Below are 23,916 nucleotides of genomic sequence, written 5' to 3' on the forward strand. Positions count from 1 at the left end.
TTGTCTAAATGATTTGTTGAATGAATAGCTTATGTTAATGAAGTGAGTTACTTAGTATGCTACTTTGAAGCAAGATGGTTCTTGTCTATAGTAGCCTTGAGGAACACTTAGGTGTGTATGAAGAGGTTGTATGGGCGGCCACTTCATGTCTCACTCAAGTGTGTCTTAGGGTAACTTTAGATAAGGGTTCTTGGATGATAAAATGAGTTACGTGGTGAAAATGTTGAGTATGTCTATAATGTGGTTAATGTCTTATATGTTGGTTATGTTCTATAATATGTCTAATATGTCAATATTCATGAAGTTTTACTAAAATGGCATAGGGCATGACTTTCAACCAAATGTCCTTTTTAGCATGTTTTTGCATGGTTTCCATACTTAGTACTTAATTGTGCTAACCCCTTTCTTTCCCTTTTAACTAAAGTGTAGGGATTTGGAGATGTTGATAATCCATGGTTGATGGATAGGTTTCTAAGGTGTTTTGAAGATGAAGACTTGGTGAGTCCTCATAGATTCGAGGATAATAACCAACATGTTCCTTTATGTCTTGTAGTTTCGTTATAGTTTTGAGTGGGCTTAGTCCCAATGTTGTATTCACGTATTAGATGGTTTTGAGACATCTTGGATAAAGTCTAGAAAGTCTTCCGCTTGTTATTTAATGAAAGTATCTTCGTGTGTGAAGAAAGTTTTAAATTTTCCTCTATTTTTTTGTATCGTATGTAATGAATGATCCATGAGGTTTGTATTTGACCTCTTCAAGGTCGAATACGCCGGTTACGACTAGGGGGTGCTCTCGGGTCGTGACAGCAAAGTCCAAATGACATGCGTTTGAAAGCATATGTACCATAAGGACATATGAACGTGGTCTTTTCCTGATCCTCTGGAGCAATCAAAATCTAATTATATCTGAAATACCCATCTAAGAAACAATAGTACTCCTGCCCTGCTATTTGGTCAAGCATCTGATCAATGAAGGGAACCGGGTAGTGATCCTATCGAGTGGCATCATTTAGCTTCCAGTAATCCATACAAATTCTCCAACCAGTGACTGTTCTAGTGGGAATCAACCCATTTTTCTCGTTCTTTACCACTGTCATACCTCCCTTTTTGGGAACACACTGCACAAGACTTACCCACTTGCTATCAAAAATTGGATACGCGATTCCCGTATCTAACCACTTTATTACTTCCTTTTTCACCACTTCTTTCATCAAATGATTCAGTCTACGTTGGTCTTGTCCACTCGGTTTGTGATCTTCTTCCATATAGATTTTGTGCATACATAACGCCGGACTAATTCCATGAATATCAGCCATCAGCCATCCAATAGCTTTCTTCCTCCGCTTTAGGACTCTTAATGCCACATCAATCTATATTTCAGATAATTCTGTAGAAAGTATTACAAGTAAAGTTTCATTAGTGCCCAAATACGCATACCTTAGGTGAGCAGGCAGGGATTTCAATTCCAACTTAGGTGCTTCTTCAATTGATGGTTTGGGTGGAGGCCCTAACTCATGATACAATGGCTATATTGTATGCTTAAGTATCTCCATGACTGCCAGATTCAACCAATTTTCTATCTCCTGAGCCTCAGTATCTACATATACATCATGTCCCACTAACACTCTTTCTAAGGGATCCTCGGGTGCAATGAGCTTGATTCTACTGCGAGATCTACAACCGTAATAGCGGACAACTCTTCATAGACAAACGACAATTTCAAGGTGCAGTAAAAATCAAACACTTCAACCTTATCATGTGCCCTCATAGTTAACTGCCCAGTTGCTACATCAATCATTGCGCTCCCCGTAACCAAGAACGGACGCCCTAGAATGAATGGAACTTTAGGATCAGACTCAAAGTTTAGGACCACAAAATCCACCGAAAAGATCAAGGAACCCACTTGTACTAACACATCTTCTACTACCCCCTCTGCCTAGAAACGGACCTATCAGCGAGTTGGAGAATGACGGTGGTCGGTATTGGACTACCTAACCCAAGTTTTTTATATAATGATGAAGGCATGAGATTAATGCTAGCACCTAAATCACATAACCCATGGTCATGAACTCTTTGCCCAATTGTAATTTTCACAGTAAAACTACCCAGATCTTTTAACTTCTTGGGTAATCTATTCTGAATTCTAGAGCTGCACTCCTCAGTAAGTGCTACCATTTCATAATCCGTAAGCCTCATCTTGTTAGCCACGATCTCCTTCACGCACTTAGAATACTTTGCAATTCCCTGCAAAATGTCAACCAAAGGTAGGTTGATGTAAACCTGTTTAAGGATAGAGAGAAACTTACCGAAGCATTCGTCTTCATTTTTCTTTGTGAGCTTTTGTGAAAATGGATGGGGTGGTCTCTTTTGAGGAACGAGCTTCTCACATTGGAGGTACTTACCACCTATTCTACTTTCATTTCTTTATTGACTGGCTCAATATCTCTCTTCTTTGGAGCTAGTTCCTCTAGTTGTAACCCACTTCTAGTACTCATCTCATTTAGTTACTTAGGATTTGGTTCAGTATCACCGGGCAAACCTCCTTGAGAGCGCAAGTTGAGTGCATTAGCTACTTGCGTAACTTGCTTTCCTAAAATCATTTGGGACATTTGGATGTTTATTATGTTCTTATCCTGCTTATCTGTCCTAGCATTTACCTTTGTACTGATTTCTGCCATAATTTTTTGGAGTAACTCTTTATTAGTCATTCCCACCTAGGTGCATTCGGATTTACGCCCTGGTTAGGATTTTGGTATTGTTGCCCTGTCCCTTGTGAGAGATATTGGTTAGACCATTGCGCTTGGTTTTGGTTCCCACCCCATGAGAAGTTAGGATGGTTTCTCCAACTAGAATTATAGGAATTACCATAGTTTTGCTAACCTCCACCCTTTTGCGCATTTCCCATATAGTTTACGAAATTCGGATTTGCCTTACAAAGTTCAGTTTCATGTGCTCCACTACCACGAACTCCACACCAACTTGTTGTGTGTTGTACAACATTCACTGATGCTTGATTTAGGGACATTTGTTTGAAGTGCATGGTCATGTTATGTTGTATCGCATCCAGTTTTGCATTTATTGTGGTGGCTTGATCCACATCTAAGATTCATGTTGCCCTTTGTGTCGTGGTTCTTGGTATTTCTCCTTCATAACCGGGGTTTCCTTCGGAGAGTTTATCTAGGAAATCAAATAGATCTTCAATGTCGTCCATCTGTTGCACTATTAAGAAGTACCTTTGCATTATAATCCAAGCCCTCATAGAAAGTGTGAGAAGGTACCTCATTAGCCTAGTAGTGATGCGAATAGGCATTTAACAATTGTTTGAATCGACCCCATGCTTGGTACATATTCTCCCTATTTTTCTGTGTGAAGCTCAGTATATCTTTTCTCAGCCGTGAGGTTTTACTTGAAGGAAAAATTTGACTCAAGAACTTTTTTGCTAGATAATCCCATGTAGTGATGGAATTTAGTAGCTCTTAGTCTAACCACTGCCTGGTGGCTCCCAATAACGAGATAGAAAACAATGTCAGGCTCATATAATCTGATGACACGCCATTCGAGATGTATGTATCACTTATCTCCAAAAATTTCTGAATGTAGATTTGAGAGTCCTCATGGGGGAGTTCGGTGAATTGCCCCATTGAGTGGATAAGATGTACCATGTTCTGCTTTAGTTTGACTCTATCACCCAGTGATGGTTTCCTTATACTAGATGCCACATTGGTTGTGAGTGGGACTGCCATATCACGGATTGGTCTTGCCGGTTTGATCGGTGGTACCTTTTATTCTTGGTTATTCATGTTTTCTAGGTTGTTCACGTTATTTACACTGTTACAATCCATATTTCCATGGAGATCTAGTTCTAATTTTGGCTGACGTCCTTGGTTTTCTATCTTTCTTCGTAGTCTTAAAGCTCTTTTAGGTTCATCGCTGGGTTCGACAGGTTCTCCTTTTCGAGCCAGAATTAAGAATCAAGTACCTGCAATTCACACGAGTTAAGATCAAGTAATTAACACTTCAACAATCATATTGTATACTTAAGAAATTCAAATATAAATTATTTCTAAGTCCCCGGTAGCGACGCCAAAAACTTGTTGCTCCCCAATGTACACGCCAGTGTACGTGGTCGCTCAAGTAATATAGTTTCTTTTGGAAACAAGTTTTCATTCCCAAGGGACTTCCGATCAACTTATATTTAGTACTTAATTCCACAATTAAACAAAAGTAACTGTTTAAAAGAGTTGGGTGATTGTTAACTACTATGAATTATTTAATAACTAAAAGTAACTAGTGTGAACGACTTCAAATTGATGTTTCAAGCAAGTAAAAGACAAATCCAGGGCTACAACATGCATTGGATTTCATGTATCATATCTCAGGCAATGAACTAATTTCGGTTATCAAGTTACTGATTTACAGGGTTAATTGTAAGCGTCGGATCTCTTGACCTCTAGTCGCCTACTCCAATTAGCTGTCTAATTACATCGTTGAGCGGAGATAGCAGGCCTAACTGGCAAGCATTTATATTTCATCCTGTTTCATAACCAGGCAAGTTGTTCGTTCGGGCATCACTCTTGAACACACATCAACTCAATTGATGATCAAGCTTTCTATATTCTTTGGTCTATCTACCATTTCCTCTCTCGATTTTAAGAATAGACAATAGATTTCTTTCGAAGGTGATCAAACATGAAATACTAAAACAAGAATATAAAAGTAACTTTTAATGATAACCAAGAATTAATTCAAAAAGCCTTCAATATTCAACATTTAATCCATAGCTACAGCCCCTGAACTAGGGCGTTTAGCCATTCATAATATTAGAAAACCACAAAATATAATTGTTCATGCGATTTCCAGAAATAAGAAGAGTTAGAAAATCAAAACTTATTACAAATGTTGAATCTTGCTCTTGCACACCAAAATAATGTCGAACTCTCAACAAAATAGCCCTTGGGGACAATTTATAGAAGTTGGGAAAACTAGAGTCAAATTCTACTTCAACTAGGAATCCTATTTTAATCTAATTTTACTGGAAAAGTTGGAACAGGCATGGGGCTTTGCGCCAGGCCACTGCCTCTATAGTTGCACAGTGGCGTGCCGCGCCTGGCAGGTTACTTTGTAATGTTGGCTTTGGCGCTCCGCGCCAGCCAATGTGCCGGGATTGGGCTTCTATAGTTTATTCCTTGGCACTCCACACTTATCAGTGCACCAGGCACTGGTACTTCCAGCCTTAGTCTATTTTTGCATGTCCATGCTTCTCCTTTCTCCAAATCGACTCCAATTTTTTTGAAAGTTCCTGAAACATCTAATCATGTATGTTAATGCACAATCATCACAAGTTACACAAAATCAAGCTAATAGACTCAAGATTATTCTTCAATTCAATTTCATAATGGGCAAATATCGACGACTTTGGCATATAAATATGCCTAAGATCAGGAGTCTAATAGGGTAACAAATATAAACCACCATGCGAGGGGATGGATTCTAATCTCAGAATGATCATCTAACCTCTCTCATACCTTATGGGGTATGAGACATACGTGTACACATCATGTAGATCCATAACTAGCCTATACCAGAGGCATAAAGAAGGATTCGCTCGAACCAACAGTACGATCCTTAACCTACATCGACAAACATAGTTTCAGGCATTCTTTATTTAGACTTATGCCTTATCGGTTAACTGTATAATTTCCTTAACCTCATATGATCATGGAATTTGTCTGAAGTCTCATATTCATAACATTCAAGTACCATACTTCATAGCTTAAGTTTATATAATTATATCGTGACACTAAAATTGACGAATCATAATTCTGCATTCATGTGAAACATAAATTATCTCATAAAAATAAAGTTAAAAAATCATAAGATATTATCATAAGGTCTCACATTTGGAATCTTTCATAACTGATTGTTCTAGGGTTCATAACATAAGAATTTCCAAGAAATAATAAAAAAGTTATCAACAAGTCAGAAAGAAAATCATTAAAGTAGTTCTCAATATAAAAGTTTCTTCTTTTAATAATCATTCATAATTTCATGTAGAAAATCTTAGTAAACTCATGGGTAAAAGAATTATCAAGAAATTGATGTACTTTCATGGAGGGCTCATAGTGTTTCATAAAGATTCAAGCACAATTCAAGAATATAGGGTGGGTTTCATCTTAATTCTAATTCATTCATGGAGGATACTTTGCAACCATGGTAATGTAATTCGTAGGGAAAAAAAGGTGTCCTTACACATGGAGATAGTCTTACATATCTTATATCTAGTGATAAACTTGATGAAGAACCTTGGAAGATGAACCCTAGTTTTGTGTCTCTTGAAGTTCTTGAGCATATAAATGTTTGAGAATGAGTTGGATTTAATAATGAAAAACTGATTTTCTACATGTTTAAGGTCATTTAGATAATTCCTCAAAGGTTTTAGGACAAAAATACCCTCATAAAAAATAAAAATCAGCAAAATTTACTGTACTGACGTATTTAAGTGACAGACTATTACTTGGATGACGGTCCATCACTTAGGCGTAAAAAATGGCCCAAAAAATGACCCTTCTAGTCATATGTGACGGGCAGTCACAGGTCCTATCACACTAGCAACTTGTAGTGTATCTGTTAATTCGATCATAACAATTTATTTCAGAAATAGATTAGCATATGGTTGGCGGCGTTGGAAAGAAGACTCATAGACCTTAAATTTGATATATTATAGGCCACCTAAAGCTTCATATTTTGAGATATATGGCCATTAGACAATGACCCTTATATGATCTCAGCAAAAAAACTTAATCAGTAGAGAAGCTTTGACTTGACTCGGTATTAGAAGTTTCTTATGACCCTAAACCACATCCGATACACTTCTCACACTTATGAATGGACCATAATATATATGAACAAGTATTGTATCACCAGATCTAAATACCCTAGATTGTGACCAACCATCAGCTTTCCCGAAACTCTGTGAGCAGTATGTTGGCAGCTTGTTATGCAAGAAACATGAACTAGACGATGAACGTCAAGCATAGATGGTGACTGCACCATAAGCTTGTTAGTCTGGGTGTGTTCGTGCAATGTGATGAGTTAAGTTGTAAGCCTTGAAAGAGTCTAGGCTTGTTAAGGCGACATGAATGTGCCGATAAGTCAGGTGGCCAAGTAAATGGGTCATGTCTGTCAGGTCGTGCAACCATGTTTCGACAGGTATGTCAGTCATGGACTATAAACTTTGGGGCTTGATCATGCAAATATCTCGCTATATATGTACATGTATCAGTTGAGTGTCCTTCCGACATGGATGGACTTGAACCACCCCTGAGGGCGTTGGTACGTGTCCTTCTGGATAGTCGGACATCGTGAAGACCTAGCCATCTGATGGGTTGTGAAGAATGGCAGGTGAGTCCCTACATGAGGATCATGCTGAAAGAGTAGGTTGGAGCCTACCGGATGAGCAAGCTGGAGCTTGCAAGCAGTTCGTGCCAAACACCCTATTAACGTGAAGAGTGGCCTATATGCAGGCATGACAGTAGTGTCAATAAGAAGGTAGAGTTAGGCATTGGGTGTGTGAGGGGCACGTCTACCGAATCATTGATGAGGAAGGCATAGCGACCAAACTACTATGGTAAAGAAATGAATCAAAGTGGGATTAGCCGAAGCGTCTGAATTAGATGGATATCCAAGTTCGTGCATGAAGGATTTCCAAGAGTAAAAGGTTGATCCGGATACCACATGATAGGAGAATCGTGCACGCCTCGCCTTCAACCAAGTTGAGAATTGGGAGAACCATTGGGTCATCGCCATAGACTTGCAACCCGGTATCGAATTGCTATAAAGGGAAAGAACATGTTATGGATGAAAGAATCTTATTCAGCGATGAATGTGAATGTCGGCACTTTTATCTATGAAGTACTTGCCAGAAGTACATACCAAGAAAGTGCAAGGTGCCTATGGGTGCAGAGCACATGATAAGCCAAAGGTGCCATGTTGCAGCGTGAGTGCCAAAGGCTAAGCAGTATGACAAATGCGAAAAGGTCAAGCTTGATAAAGGACCATAAGGGTATGGTTGGCATAGATGCTACATCGAAGGATGCCCACTTTCCCTTTTTGGTTAGGCCGAGGTATGTTTGTGTTGTTGAAAGCAAGAGTCTGAAAGGAACGATATATTCCAGTGGAGTGAAGACACTGTGAGACTGTAGGTTATCCATGAGGGTAGTCCTATTCTATACCGGGCTAGGTATGTCAATGACACGTTTTCGGGGCCTCTCATGCTCTAGTCTTGTTTGCGGTACTAGACAGTTATCATCATGATGTGTCCAGTTACTAGGCCGGGTTGAAGGTACTAAGGATGCTTTTCAATACCTCCAATAATTTAGTCTTGTTTGCGGCGCTAGTAATACTGCAAGTGTATTGCAAGGAAGAACAAGGTTTTGAGATAGTTGAAGGCCATGAGGGTCATGGTGTGGTTGACTTGAGTGTCACCACGATGTTAGTCACCAGAGGGTACAGGTGTGGAGACACCATCCAAGTGAACACCGAGAGGTGCAGTGCAGAGGTAGTTTGGACAAAACATGGGAGGAGGAAGTGTGAGGGGAATTACCCTATTTTAAGAGGAGCTTGAAAAGGGTTTCATCACATATGGATTGGGAATTACGATGTAAAGCCCCAAGGGGACAAACTTCAGGTCTTCGTTGGTGTCGTATGTCATCAGGATGATGACTGTCTTGGGTGTGTGAGCGTGTAACGCCCCAGGAATATGGGAAACTACATTGGCCAGGAAGTCGGCCAAGGAGTGCAGGCAAAGAGGATCACACCTATGTCAGCCATGCAAGCGGCGTGCATTGAATTAGGCGCTGAAGTAGGATATTTAGGCAAAGGGTCATGGCATGAGGCAACAACCATTTAATATGTTGCATGACATGCCCTTATAGTGCCAAATATGTTTGACAAGGACTTGGGGTGCACCAAAGGGCTTAGCCTGCTGGCAAAGGCCGCGTGCGGCGAGGTATGTGACTGTCGGACGTTCTAGAGCTAGAAGTGGAATTGGGGGATTCCGTGCTATGGGCTTGTTCCTACAATTCCTTGATATATGCTTACCAAATTTGGGGCCAAACAAAGTTCATTTGGATACGTCTTTGACTTAGCCAAGGCTGATGGCATTTTGGTAAATATGCAGAAGGTTCGAAGGCTATAACCCGCTCTACGAGTATGAGAATGGGCTGAAACTTCATGGAGGTGTGAAGGATGTCAGGACGAGTAGCTATAACCAAACGTAACCCAATTTGGAGGTCAGATGATCTATCTATGACCCATTATGATTCTCTGGCAGAATGATGTCTAGACCTGTCACATTGGTTTTATTATTTTAAGCATATATAAGGGGGTGTACATAGTGACAGCCTATTAGCCTCCCCCGGGTAGATTTTCCCCAAGTGTGCTGCCTTGAAAAAGGGCTTCAAGGGCCTGCCTAAGCACCTCAAAGGAGTGTCCTAGGTACCCATATGAGTTAGGGAAGCTCTATCGGTTGCGTGCGACTTGGAAGTCAATGTTGGGCGTCCCGACAGCCACAGGGGTTTGCTATACCAAACGTTGGGCCCTCCGGGCTGTTCTTCTTGCGTGAAAAGACCTCCTAGCTAATTGAGCAATCGAGGGACTCAATCAAGAGCCTCATGAGCTAACTTGTGATCTTAGCAAAGGTTCAACCAAGCAAGCAAGGGTTCGTAGGCCTAGACGTGCAGTCGTGGGGCGACGTTGTACTGTGAAGCTTGTATGCATGATGTGTGGGCTATGTTGGGCTATGCCCTACAATAAATGATGTCACGGTAAGGAAGACGCACATGGCTAAGGACAAGGGTGGAATGCTGCCCTACTCAGGCGAAGCGACAAGCCAAGTGCAAACGCATGAGGTGACTGACAAGCTTAAGGATAGAACTGTACACGCGAAAGTGATGCTTAGGTCCTGGCATGGCATATATATGTCCATAGCCAAACCCCAGGGCTCACATGGTTGTGATCCAACATGTATGGGTGTGCCATATGAGTCGAATACATGTCAAGGCGATAGCCAGACATGAGACGGGCGGAACAATGAGGGGAACTATGGGGTGAACCTCGCTTCAGGTACAAGGATCGTACTAAGGAAATTGGGAGAAGTTGAAAGGCTAGCCCTAAGCTATGGGGAGCTTTGGGCACCGCACGAGTAAATTGTGTGCCGCTGACGCAGTGAAAATTAGCCTATGGCAAGTACCATTGCATTATAGCTCTTCACACATTTTCGCTAACACTTGTCGACCTGTTGCACTATTAAGAAGTACCTTTGCATTATAATCCAAACCCTCATAGAAAGTGTGATCAGGTACCTCATTAGCCTGGTAGTGATGTGGACAGGCATTTAACAATTGTTTGAATTGACCCCATGCTTGGTACATATTCTCCCCAATTTTCTGTGTGAAGCTCAGTATTTCTTTCCTTAACCATGAGGTTTTACTTGAAGGAAAAAGTCGACTCAAGAACTTTTTTACTAGATAATCCCATGTAGTGATGGAATTTGTTGGTTCTTGGTCTAACCACTGCCTGGCGACTCCGAATAATTAGATAGGAAACAAGCCTCACATAATCTGATGACATGCCATTCAAGATGTATATATCACTTATCTCCAAAAAATTTCGAATGTGGATTTAAGGGTCCTCGGGGGGAGTTCGGTGAATTGCCCCATTGGGTGGATAAGATGCACCATGTTCTGCTTTAGTTTAAATCTGCCACCCGGTGGTGGTTTCCTTATACTAGATGCCACATTGACTGTGAGTGGTACTGCCACGTCACAGATTTGTCTTGTCGGTATGATCAGGGTACCTCTTATTCTTGGTTATTCATGTTTTCTTCATTGTTCACGTTATCTTATCTGTTACCCTTCATATTTCCCAGGATATCTAGTCCTAATTTCGGCTAATGTCTTTGGTTTGCTAGCTTTCTTTTTAGTCTTAAAGCTCTTTCAGGTTCGTCATCAGGTTCGACAAGTTCTCCTTTTCGAGCTACAATTAAGAATCAAGTACCTGCAATTCACACAAGCTAAGATCAAGTTATTAACACTTGAAAATCATATTGTAGATATAACAAAATCAAATATAAATCAATTTCTAAGTCCCCGGCAGCGGCGCCAAACACTTGTTGCTCCCCAATATACATGCAAGTGTACGTGGTCGCTCAAGTAATATAGTTTCTTTTAGAAATAAGTTTTCCCTCCCAAGGGACTTGTGATCAACTTATATTTTGTACTTAATTCCATAATTAAACAAAAGTAATTGTTTAAAAGAGTTGGGTGATTGTTAACTACTACTACAAATTATTTAATAACTAAAAGTTTCTAGTGTGAACGACTTCAAATTGATGTTTCAAGCAAGTAAAAGACAATTCCAGAGCAGCAGCAATATCGTTGAACGAAGATAGCAGCCCTAACTGGTGACCATTTATATTTCATCATGTTTTGTAACCAAGCAAGGTGGTCGTTCGGGCGTCACTCTTGAACACACATCAACTCAATGGTTGATCGAGCTTTCTATATTCTTTGGTCTATCTACCCTTTCCTCTCTAGATGACTTTGGCATATAAATATGCCTAAGATCAAGAGTCTAATAGGGTAAAAAATATAAACCACCATACGAGGGCATGAAGTTTAATCTCGGCATGATCAACTAACATCTCTCATACCTTAACGGGAATGAGACATACGTGTACACATAATGTAGATCCATAACTATCCCTTACCAGGGGTATAAAGAAGGATTCACTCGAACCAACGGTACGATCCTTAACCTACATCAACAAACATAGTTTCAAGCATTCTTCATTTAGACTTATGCCTTATCGGTTAACTATCTAATTCCCTTAAGCTCATATGATCATGGAATTTGTCCGAAGTCTCATATTCATGACATTCAAGTACCATACTTTATAGCTTCAGGTTATATAATTATATCGTGACACTAAAATTGATGAATCATAATTCTGCATTCATGAGAAACATAAATCATCTCATAAAAATAAAGTTAGAGAATCATAAGATATTATCATAAGGTCTCACATTTGGAAACATTCATAACTCATAGTTCTTGGGTTCATAACATAAGAATTTCCAAGAAATAAAAAAAAAAGTTATCAAGAAGTCATAAAGAAAATCATTAAAGTAGTTCTCAAGATAAAAATTTCTTCTTTTAATAATCATTCGTAATTTCATGTAGAAAATCTTAGCAAACTCATTGGTAAAATAATTATCAAGAAATTGATGTACTTTCATGGAGGGTTCATAGTGTTTTATAAAGATTCAAGCACAATTCAAGAATATAGGGTGGGTTTCATCTTAATTCTAATTCATTCATGGAGGGTACTTTGTAACAATGGGAACGTAGTTAGTGGGGAAAAGAAAGGTGTCCCTGCACATGGAGAGTCTTACATTTCTTGTAGCTAATGATAAACTTGATGAAGAACCTTGGAAGTTGAACCCTAGTTTTGTGTCTCTTGAAGTTCTTGAGCATAAAATTGTTTGAGAATGAGATGGATTTAATAATGAAAAACTGATTTTGTACATGTTTAAGGTCATTTAGATAACTCCTCAAAGGTTTTAGGAAAAAAATACCCTCATAAAAAACAAAAATCAGCAAAATTTATTGTTCTGACATATTTGATTGACAAATTTTTACTTGGATGACGGTCCATCACTTAGGCGTTAAAAATGGCCCAAAAAATGACCCTTCTGGTCATGTGTGACGGGCCGTCATGGGTCCTATCACACTAGCAACTTGTAGTGTCTCTCTTAAATCGATCATAACAATTTATTTCATAAATGGATTAGCATATTGTTGGCGGCGTTGGAAAGAAGACTCATAGACCTTAAATTTGATATGTTATAGGCCACCTAACGGTTCATATTTTGAGATATATGGTCATTAGACAATGATCCTTATATGATCTCAGCAAAAAAACTCAATCAATGGAGAAGCTTTGACTTGACTCGGTATTAGGGGTTTCTTATGACCCTAAAGCACATCTGATACACTTCTCACACTTATGAATGGACCATAACATATATGAACAAGTATTGTATTACCAGATCTAAATTTATACACTTATGACAAATGATTTGAATCCTTAGATTAGTTTGGCGAGGTGTTATACTATTTTCCCCTTGAGATCATTTGTTTTTGAATGATGGCTAAGATAAAGTAACCAAATTAAGATTATTTTGTTTGAACTAAAATCTTTATCAAGGTCATGAGCATTTTAAGGAATACACAAGGCACGACCTTAACATAGGAACTAAAACACTCATACACAAAGTATAGGTATGGAATTTAAAATACGAGAAGGATTTTTAACTGCAATATGCTCATCATGAGGAATGAACAATTGAGGGTATCTAGCTTGCATATCTTCTTCAGCATCTGATATAGCCTTTTCGATGAATTGATTCCTCCATAAAACTTTTACTGAAACAACTTCCTTGTCCTCAACTTGTAAACCTGATGTAAGATCTTAACTCGAACCTCCTCATAAGACAATATGTCATTCACAAAAATATTTACTCTAGGCAGAGTGAGTGAAGTGTCACCCATACACTTCTTAAGCATGAAAATGTGAAACATTGGGTGCACTGCTTCTAATTCTAATTATAGCTATATTTCATAAGCTATTGTCATGACTCGAGAGTACCCCTAGTCGTAACACAGTACTTAGCGACACAAGTGACCCCAAGCTAACCCATGGTATGACATTATTCTAAGAGGAACATAGATAATAACTGAAAGTACTAATGTGAAAGCTAAAATTTAGATAAATAAGAAATTCTTAAATATCAAACTCAACACACAAAAGGTTCCCCCGATCATGACATAAAATTGAAATACTAATACCACTGAGTGTCTAAAAAAGCCTCTACTTAGATGAGTTACTGGGACAAAGCCCCAACTAACTCTAATTAACTATCTGAAAATTGAAATACTAATAAATGAAATAAAATAAGGATCATCCTTCAAAACTGAGGACTCACCAAACTCTACTATTGAGTTGATATGGAGATGGTACTAACCGTGAGCTGGATATTGCGCATTTGAACCTATATTATCAAACAACATAGTGCGAGAGTATGTGATCTATACTTTAAATGTACTAAGTATGTAGGATATTCATGATAAGCAAATAAATTAACATACTAAATCTGAGACGTTGAGCTAAAATAATATGAACCGATTTAATGACTATGAAGTAACAAATACAACTTATAAATATTGAAACTAAAATAACTGAATAGATGGTCATGAAATATCTAAGAGGCTAGACTATGGGAGATACTAAAATAGACATATAACTATGTGATCTAGACATGGAGTTTGATGTATAATCCCCATCAAAAATGGCCCAGTATACCTTGCCATAGTATAGAGGTTGATGTGAGCTAATGATGTACCACTAAGCTAATGTCTATATAATACTAAAGAGTCAGTCCTGGTTTGACGGGTGATCCTTAAATACTTACGGTGGCACATAGTTTTAGGACTTATGGATTGTTACTAAAGGTCTCAGTCCTAACTGATGGGTGAGATTTTATCCCTAAATCCACTCGATGCTAAGTAATTTTTCCAATTGCATGTGAATTGATAAACTAAAAAATGCTAATATACTGAGTATAACTCATAACTATATAAGTCATATATGTTGAAAATTTATACTGAATTGGTAGATAATTTATCTGAAAGTATCTTAAATTATGAAAATGGTAATTTGAGTCATGAAAATAATTATACTCTTAGAGTTCATGAAAATACTATATAGAAGTACTGAAATTATAGATGAAATCATGTAAATAAGCTATTCATGAAAAAGAAAGGAAAATATTATAGAGTTCATGCTTTCACAAAACCCTAGCCTTGTAGAACTCATGAACTAAAAACTAGGTTTTCTTTGGGGCTCAATTAGTGAAAGGATACACATCGATGAAACCCCACATACCTGGAAAGAAGACACTAGCTTGAATCTTGAACTGAAGTTTGAAGATGAAAAACCAAAGTTCTTGCTTGAGAGGAAACTTAAGTGTAATAAATTTGATTTCTAAGTGTTAGGCGTAAATATGAAGGGTTAGGTTCCATAAATTTTCATTAATGCAACTTAGAATAGGCTAAAAATATATAATATAGGAATTAAAAGAGTGAAAAAAGACGAAAATGATCTAGACCAAAAATTGACTTCGGCAGCATTTATGAGACCATCTATGGTACGTTGATTGATCTACGAACCCTAGATACCTCTCCTGGAAATCAAGCCAGTTTCAATTTTTTTGAAGTTTGATTCACCAGACCCATCTATGACCCGTAAAAAAAATTACAGCTTGTGGCTGGGTTCATGAAACTTAGGCTGATCTTCCCAATCTCTGAACTTTATTTAAGGACGTCATCTACGGTCTGTGGTTCATTCCACGTGCCATAAACACCATCCATAGAAATCATAAGAATTTTAATGTTTCCAAACCTAACCTATGAGCCTCATATACAACATGTGATTCCATCTATGGTCTATAGATGCTGCTCAATGATTCCAATTTTCTACAAAAAAAATCAACTTCTCACGGTCTGTAATGAATAGAGGAAGCAGATTTCTTATTCCAGCGAGATCTAACCCTTCTCGAAATCAAGTTCACAATGGGAGTGTCTTTAATAATTGTTATTCATTGAGGAAAATCATCTAGGACTTAATGTGAGGGCTAATCATAAAATGGAGGAAAGTTGGAAACATACTTGAATCGATTATTAAAGGCATTCCATGCAATAAAATTAGAGAGCTTGAAAGAGAGGGAAGGTAGAATTTTGGGATGGTGTTAGCACTTTCGTGCAAAACCATTTCTCAAGAATCAGATAATGGGGACTCAGGTATAGTGGGGTTTGTATCATGAGAGGAATATGATTTTTCTATGGTGAGAAATTTGGATTCTTTGGCTTAAAGATTATCAAGAAGGTATGAAGAAAGAGAAGAATGAGGAGACAAGATGAACCGTTTGGGAAAGAGAGTTAGGGCTTTAGAATCAACCATAATGGGGATATTAGTTGATGTGATGGATTACAACTTTTTAAAAGTTTTTGACCTTTGGTTTTTGTGGTTGGAACTTAATAGTAAGATCAATGAATGCAATGAAAAATACTTCACTTTTTCATTTTTGTTATTACTAACTTAGTACAGTGTAAAACATACCAGAGAGAATTAACTTTATGAGTACAATTGTCTGAATTATTCCTCTACATAATCTAATACATATTTATGTTAAAAGAATTGGTAATCTAGAATTGGCACACACACTAAATGTGTAAGACTACAATGAATAATAATTTAACTAATGAAATAAAAGAAGACACTCATTCTAGCCAATCATTAAGGGGGTTTATGCAATCTTAATCATCCCCAAGTCTAACCGATTTTTTTCAAAATGTTCTCTACTAAGTGGTTTGGTGTGGATGACAATAAGTTGCTCTATAGTAGAACAAAAAAATATTTATATATGACCTTTTGCAACATCATCTCTAAAAAAATGATGTTTTATATCAATATGTTTGGTAGTTCTATGTTGCACATGAGTTTTAGCAATATTTATTGCACTAGTATTGTCACACAAGATAGGAATAGATCGAACATCCATAGAGTAATCCAACAGTTGTTATTAGATCCAAATAAATTCTGCACAACATGATTCAAATGTCACATACTTAGCTTCACCAGTAGACAAAACTACAAAGTTTTATTTCTTAGTGTTCCAGGAGATCAAACATGATCCAAAGAAGTGTACCATACCTTTGGTGCTTTTTTTCACAACCCAAAACCCTTAGTCATGATGGCACCTACCATAACCCATCATTAGGTAAGACAACTCATCTAAAAATGACATGTAACAGGCATATTGGGTTGAAAGAACAAGCAACAAGATAGAGCTTGTAATGACCCTCTAGGTCACTTCCTCTATTTTCTGATTTTTCAGATTTAGAGCTTTCCTTTAGGCATATGGGGACTAACAGTTTGGTCACTGGATCATTCTTTTGAGTTTTGTGCAAATTTCTATGTTATGGAGCCTTTGGAACTCGAACAATTAACTTCGGTTAAAAGTTTAGGAAGACGGTCTTAGAATGCAATTATGATGGTTCTTTTAGCTCTAGAACATTGAGTTTCGTCTAGAATGGCCTTTCATGTGGAGTTCGAGGCTTCTGGTCTCATTCCAAGCCCCCTTGTAAATTTTGACTTAAAATGGAGCTTGGATGATGGACCAACTTTCCATTGAGACGACCTCAAATGGAAGTTTTGATGGTCACGTTGAGTCTAGAAATTTGAATGAAGTGGGGTAGTATATTTTATTTGCAAGCACGTGGCTTTGAACGAATATCGTGCACCCCATCGGAGAATTCTAAGTTAAGCAAACCAGTTGATGCAGCTCGAAATGTTCTTTGAGTTTGTGATCCCTGGGGCCATGTTCGTGGAGCCTCGTAGACTAGGGTTGTGCAATTTCATGGCTTATAGTCACAATTGGGCGGGTTTTTTGCCCTTGTCCCTTCGCATTCGCGAGGTTTCCCTCTGTGTTTGCGAGGGTCAAGCTAGTTACTCCCCTACGTTCACAAGGCTCCCTCCATATTCATGAGGGTCTACTTCTATATGGGTCATGATCGCGAGCCTTTGGCTCTGTGATCACGAAGGCATGCATGCCTAGTCTTTTAAATTAAGATTAGTTGTCATTTCAGCCCATCCCCTTTACTCTTTTGGTGATTCCTTGAGCTTGGAAGCTCTGTTTAAGGTGATTTCAAGTGTTGGGAATTCATGTTGGTCATGTCTATGCATTGGAGTGTTTGGAGAAGTGTTAGGAGCATCTTTTGAGGTAATTCTCACCTTAAAGGAGGCAGTCATATCGCTCTAAATTGGAGAAAATATGCACGTTGTCGTGTGGGCTGTACCAAGCATCGAATTGTGTCCCATTTTAGGACACATGCTTAGTAAATAGTTTGGGATCTTTTGATAGAGTCAATTCCTGAATTCCCTGGCACGAGTCACACATTCTTATTTTGACTCGATTTTGGTCGTTTCCAATTATTGCAATTTTGGTGTCTTAACGTCCGTGATGATGTTATTATAAATAATTTGATAGTGTGACGGTGAGGTGTTTCAGATGTGGATAGCTCATGTGCGGTGGATTTAGAGCGTGCGTGATCGGTTTCGAGGTAGGCTTCTGTCTACTTTCTTGATTGAGCTTTGCTAGATAATGTTTAGTATGAATTTCCTGTGATTTAGGAGTGCAGTTGTTGGGTATTATACCTCCTTCCATTATTTTATATTTACTTGACTCCCATATAATTTTTGAGCCTATTGTGGATGACGAGATCCTTAGTTTAGGCTTGTAGCCTTGTTTGTAGTACGACTTAGCATGGTTATCCTTATTAGGACTGACACTTGTCACCTTAGGCTAGGGTTGTGCCTTAGATGTCTTAGAATGTTCTTTATCTTTCTTGTAGCTATGAGTTGTTGCTTCCGGGGCTTGGATTGGGTTTCTTATCTTGTGTTAGTATTTGAGACCTTAGTGGCTTGTCTTAGCCATAGGTTGGCATTAGTTGTGCTCGATTATGGAATATAGTGGTTTGATTGGGGTAGGTAGTCATTCCTTGAGTTATTTGCCTCCCCTTATTTGATTCTGAAGCTATTCGTGATTCCCTTTGTTTGTTGATTAGTGGTAGGCTTGTTATGATTTATTGTGCTATTGTTATATTGTTGGGACCGACATCGTTATCAAGGACTTGTTGGGTTCTAAGTTAGTACTCGCTGCCTTGGTAGCATGGTAAGGTTGGTATTTTATATCTAATTTCGAATGCCTTGTTTGAATAATGGTGATGGCATGCATTCCATTGCTTTTTTACTCTTACATGTTTTGTGGTACAATCCTAGTTTATGCATTGATCCATCATCCCCACTCATGGAGAAAGACTATTTTCACTTGGTTGTTATTCTAAACTTGTTTTAACATGAGTCATTCCACCTGGATCACTTTGATAACTGATTTTTGAGACTTATGAGGTGTCGAGGACCTGCTCCTTTTCTACTTGAAACATTGGAGATATCTGGGAGGTGCTCAGCTTTTAGTTAACTAGATGGTGCATTGACGCCCTATCCTATATGGTTTTGGCTACACATTCCTCTGGTACCACGATAAAGATGACTTGATCATAAGACCTGGTTTGGGCCCAAGCAATGAATATGGACTTTCCGCGTCCCTATGAGTCCCTCTAGATATGTGTTCTATTGTATAGGAAGAGGGAGTTGCATGGGTCCTACCTCACCTAATAAGGGCAGGGGTAGGTGTATACACTTAGTTACTAATGGTTACTTATGGTTCTACTACATTTTCTGCATTTATATGCATTGCCTATCACCAGTATACTTGGTTGTTGTTTGCACCCTTCGATTTTACGAGGGCGGTTAGGTTATGTTTGTTGTTTGTGCCTTCTAGGTGTATGGGGTCCGGTTAGGTTATTTTTTGACTATATTTTGTGTTTCGGTATTGTTGATCTAATGGTTGTTAGGTTATCGTATAGATTTGTGAATGTCAGTTCTCCTGACCTTGGATAGTTGACTCTTGTATTATAGGTTGATTGTGAGTAGGTTGTTTTCTTGCATTTCCAGGTGCTTTCTTGACTCGGTTTCTTCTCATTTGTATCCTATTTTCTGCTCCTTATTGCTATTCTATCATATTATATCTTATGTTTAGTTACATGAGTTGTACTTTCCTTATTACTTATTGTTTATACGTGTTTTATCTTTGGAGCTCGATCAGTCAATGCCTATTGAGTGTTGCTTGTTCGTACTCATGCTACACTTCTGTATCCTGCAGATCATAGTACGAGTTCTCACCATTGACTTGGAGCTTGTTTAGAGCAGCTTTTGGTATTCAGAGACTAGTGTGAGCTTGTAGCATTCGTAGTTTCCAGTTTAGGGTGAGCTTCTAGCATTCGTAGTTTCCGGTTTCCATCTATGTTGGCTAGACTAATCTTTATGATGTATTCAGAGACAACCTATACTTATATTGTATTTGTAAAACCTTTGTACTCTTATTTTGATTAGATGCTCGATTACTGACTGATGATAGGTCTTGGGGGCGGTTTCTTGTATTATTTTAGGTGATCTCTCTTTCTTTTCTTTGTTATTAACTTATTGCTTCTTATCAGTTATGTTCCGTTTGATAGCCCGATGCTTATAGTTTTGGGTCATGGGTTAGGCTTACCTATTATTGGGGTTTATTAGGTGCCATCATGACCTGAGAAATAAGTCATGATAGAGCTAAAACAAGTTAACGAAAATGGCAGAAAATAAGAGCAACAAAAGATATATACAATCAAAAATAGAAATCAATCCAAAACTTGGTAATCACAAATATAAAGCAACTAAAAGAGTACAAGTCCCAAAGTGGACCAAAAATATAGACTTGTTTCAAATACAAAAGACTAGTAAAAAATTTATAAACAAAAGGAGACAGCATGATCCAGGACGCTGTAAGCTCACCCTCGATCTCCAATATCCCCGCAACAGGCTAAAAAATCAACGCTAGGAACTACTGCTTGGACCTGCATCACAAAAACAGATGCAGATTGTAGAATGAGAACCAAAATAACAGGTACACAGTAGGCATCATCAATTGACTAAGCTTAGAAAGTAAAGACAATAATGAAAACGGAGAATAACACCAACTAGAGGTCAAAGAGCGGAATGCTAGTGCAAAGATTCTAGGAATGAACAAAAATTAAGGCCAAGTGACTACCTATAACCTAGCTGGACTCCATAAGCCCAGAAGGTACACTATTGCGCAAGTTAAAGTAAATTACCTGAACGGACCCAACAGGCCCAACGGAAACACAAAAGAGCTACAACTATTTATGAATGAGAACTAGTGAATCCAGAATTTAGGAGTGCATAACCCGGACCTCAAACCATAGCTAGAACACCAGAATACCCCAATGGAACCATGTTGCCAAGCCTCACTCGACTGGAAGTAATGTTCCTAGAACTCGGACTGCTGCTAAGATAATATGATTGGACCTTAAATCCACGATTGAGAAAATAATATGCTCGGACCTTAAATCCACATCTATATGAATAATCATGGAAATATCCCATAACAAGAGTCACCATCATGAGGCCATTGTGGATCCAAAACCCACCCTAAGGTTACCAACAAATCACTCCAAGCTCGAACCAAGTCCAATCCCATATCATCAAACAATGCTTGGAATAATAATCAAATATCTCTGAGGCTATAACAAAAAGGGAGTTATGAATTACAGGTCATTAGAGTTGAGCTACCGCCTATCTAAGGCCTTACTATCTAACTCAGGTCTGATATATCAATCTACATGGAGCTAAGCCATCCAAAGCAACATCGGAGAATTCTAAGGCCTATCAGCTCCAAAACGCAAGTCTAAGGCAATCACCAGCCTACACCTAGGCTAAGGCCAATCACAAGCTATCAATCATCATACCAACAATATTATGAAATCCACAAGGAAAGATAAGTTCATATGATTAAACATAGGCATGATTGATTCCCCGAAAAGCCCAAAAAATAAGGTTAAGGCATGAACTTTAATAACTCCACATGATTCAACTACAAACTCATCCAAATTCTATCTAATAAACATGAATTCATATTTACAAGGTCAATACAAATAATAGTAAGTTGTAGCCTACCTCAATGCAAACCGTGCACGCTCCAAATCACAACTTTGTTGTTTTGCCCTTCCAAACGTCCTCTGATCACTGGCATGCTACAAAACACATGATCACATAGTCAATATGATCGTTTAGACACCAAAATCACAATATTTAGAGATGGGCCCAAAATTAAGTCAAAAAGCAAATTTGTGGGACCCACGCAAGGAATCCCAAAATTTATTGTGTCAATGGGTCCTAATTAGTTTACTAAACTTGTGCCCCTAAAATTGGCACAATTTAAGCTCAGAAACAACCAACAACAAATCATGAAAGAAAACAATACAAATAGCACTATAGAGACTTGGGCAGTTTTTCGGTCCAACAATTCACCTGTAAAATGAGCTCCCCATACTCTCTCGATGATCCCAAAGCAATGCCCAGAAAAATCCCGACAATACACAATTTGGATCAGTGAAAATGAAGCTCCCTAGATCAACTTATCGCCTTAAGAAGTATGAACATATTGTTGAATTCGCGATTGAAATTTCTGTAAAAGACTAATCAAACTACTCATCGTTATCGTGACATCCATGGTATTGATCACGACCCAGATAAAATGACCATTGTGATCACGGAGGTCAAATTTTGCAATCGTACTAATCAAAACTGGTAAACCACACATAGATGTTCATCGCGCCATAATACCACATAACTGTGATGACAAGGTGTAGTGCCATCCACGATCGTGAAGGCTTCATCTAGAACATCAGATGCTGGTGTATTAGCTAGAACATCACGTTCACAATTTCCCCCATGGGAGTGCTCAGGCTTCATTCGGAACCCCATGCGCACCAATGAGATATGCTACCCCACCAAATTCAGCATTCCAGACTCAAAAGAGCTGTCAAAAATTCTGACCGAGGTTATATTGATGAAAAATAGGTCCCACACCCAACCTCTATTTTAAGCCATAAGGCACAAAATTGCTCGAAATGATCCATAAAGCCTCTGGATCTGTACTGAAGGTCCATCTAGACCAAACTCGATGTTCCAGAGCTAACATAACTATCAAAATTGCATTTTGAGGCTGTCGTCATAAAATTTTGACCGAAGTCAACCGTTCAAGTTTTAAAAACTCCAAAACATGGAAACAGGGACAAAAACCAAACAAATGACCAGGTGGTCGAATGTCAGTCCCAGCAAATCATAAATTACTTGGGTTTCTATAAGAAAGCTCTAACTGCCAAAATAATGCAAAAAAGAGAAAATGACTCGGAGGGTCTTTACAATATCACTACTAAAAAAGATTCATCCGTGAAAGTAAAGAGTCAAGGAGTAAGGCTCAAACAAACAAGGAAATTACTCTCACATCTCATGCTATGTAGGCAACCTCCTCGACTAGATAATGCCTCTACTAGACCTTAACAACACAAATGTCTCTCGAAAGAAACTATTTGACATCTCTAGCCAAAATAGCCATTGGCTCCTCCACAAAGGTCAACAGTGGGGGTGGGCATAAATATTGAAAACACTGAAAAACCGAACCGAACCAAACTAATTTGGTTCTTCGGTTCGGTGTCGGTGTTATTTTTTCAAAAGTTTGGTTCTTCGGTTCGGTTTAAGGGTCTCAGAACTTCGGTGCACCGAAAAACCAAACTTTTATTTTAAAAATTAAAATTTTAAAAAATAATTTTATATATATATATATTAAAGTTCACTAACAATTAAATCATTCATGAACAATTCAAAGTAGCAACAAATTTACAATTCAATAGTTAACATCAAATATTAATTCCCAAGAGGAACCCAAACATATCTTTATCAATGTGCATTATGTAAATGAACCGGTATTTGTCCTTGTTTTACTCGAGAAGTGGTTGGAGGCACAATGTTATTAACAAAGACAAATATAGTCTTTTAGTTAGTACAATAAGTGTTCCATGGCGAGACACGTCATTGACATAGTTTTAAATAATTAAATATCTTATACTTTGATTTTTTCCTCATTTTATTTTTCATTCGCACCGAAAATCTGATTTAAAAATACCAAACTAAATTGAACCGAAGTTGAAAAACCGAACCAAACTGAATTAGTTTGGTTTGAAATATGGTGCACACATTTCTAAAATCGAAAACCAAAGAACCAAACCAAAATTTGATAAAACTAAACCGAAGAACCAAATGTCCATCCCTAGTCAACC

At 38.2% G+C, this 23,916-nt stretch overlaps 1 protein-coding gene and 1 non-coding gene across 2 annotated transcripts in view; both read left to right on the forward strand.

Moving 5' to 3' along the window:
- The window catches only part of LOC125823318 (protein SMAX1-LIKE 4-like), a 534,427-nt gene that overhangs the window by 242,166 nt on the left and 268,345 nt on the right, over nt 1-23,916 (forward strand). The window lies entirely within an intron of this gene.
- Nucleotides 10,372-10,478, forward strand: LOC125823348 (small nucleolar RNA R71). Its single transcript, XR_007442706.1, has one exon. It is a non-coding gene; the product is annotated as a small nucleolar RNA R71 (small nucleolar RNA).

The sequence above is a fragment of the Solanum verrucosum genome, unplaced genomic scaffold, assembly GCF_900185275.1.
Source record: "Solanum verrucosum unplaced genomic scaffold, falcon-dt-bn FXZP01000214.1, whole genome shotgun sequence".
NCBI lineage: Eukaryota > Viridiplantae > Streptophyta > Magnoliopsida > Solanales > Solanaceae > Solanum > Solanum verrucosum.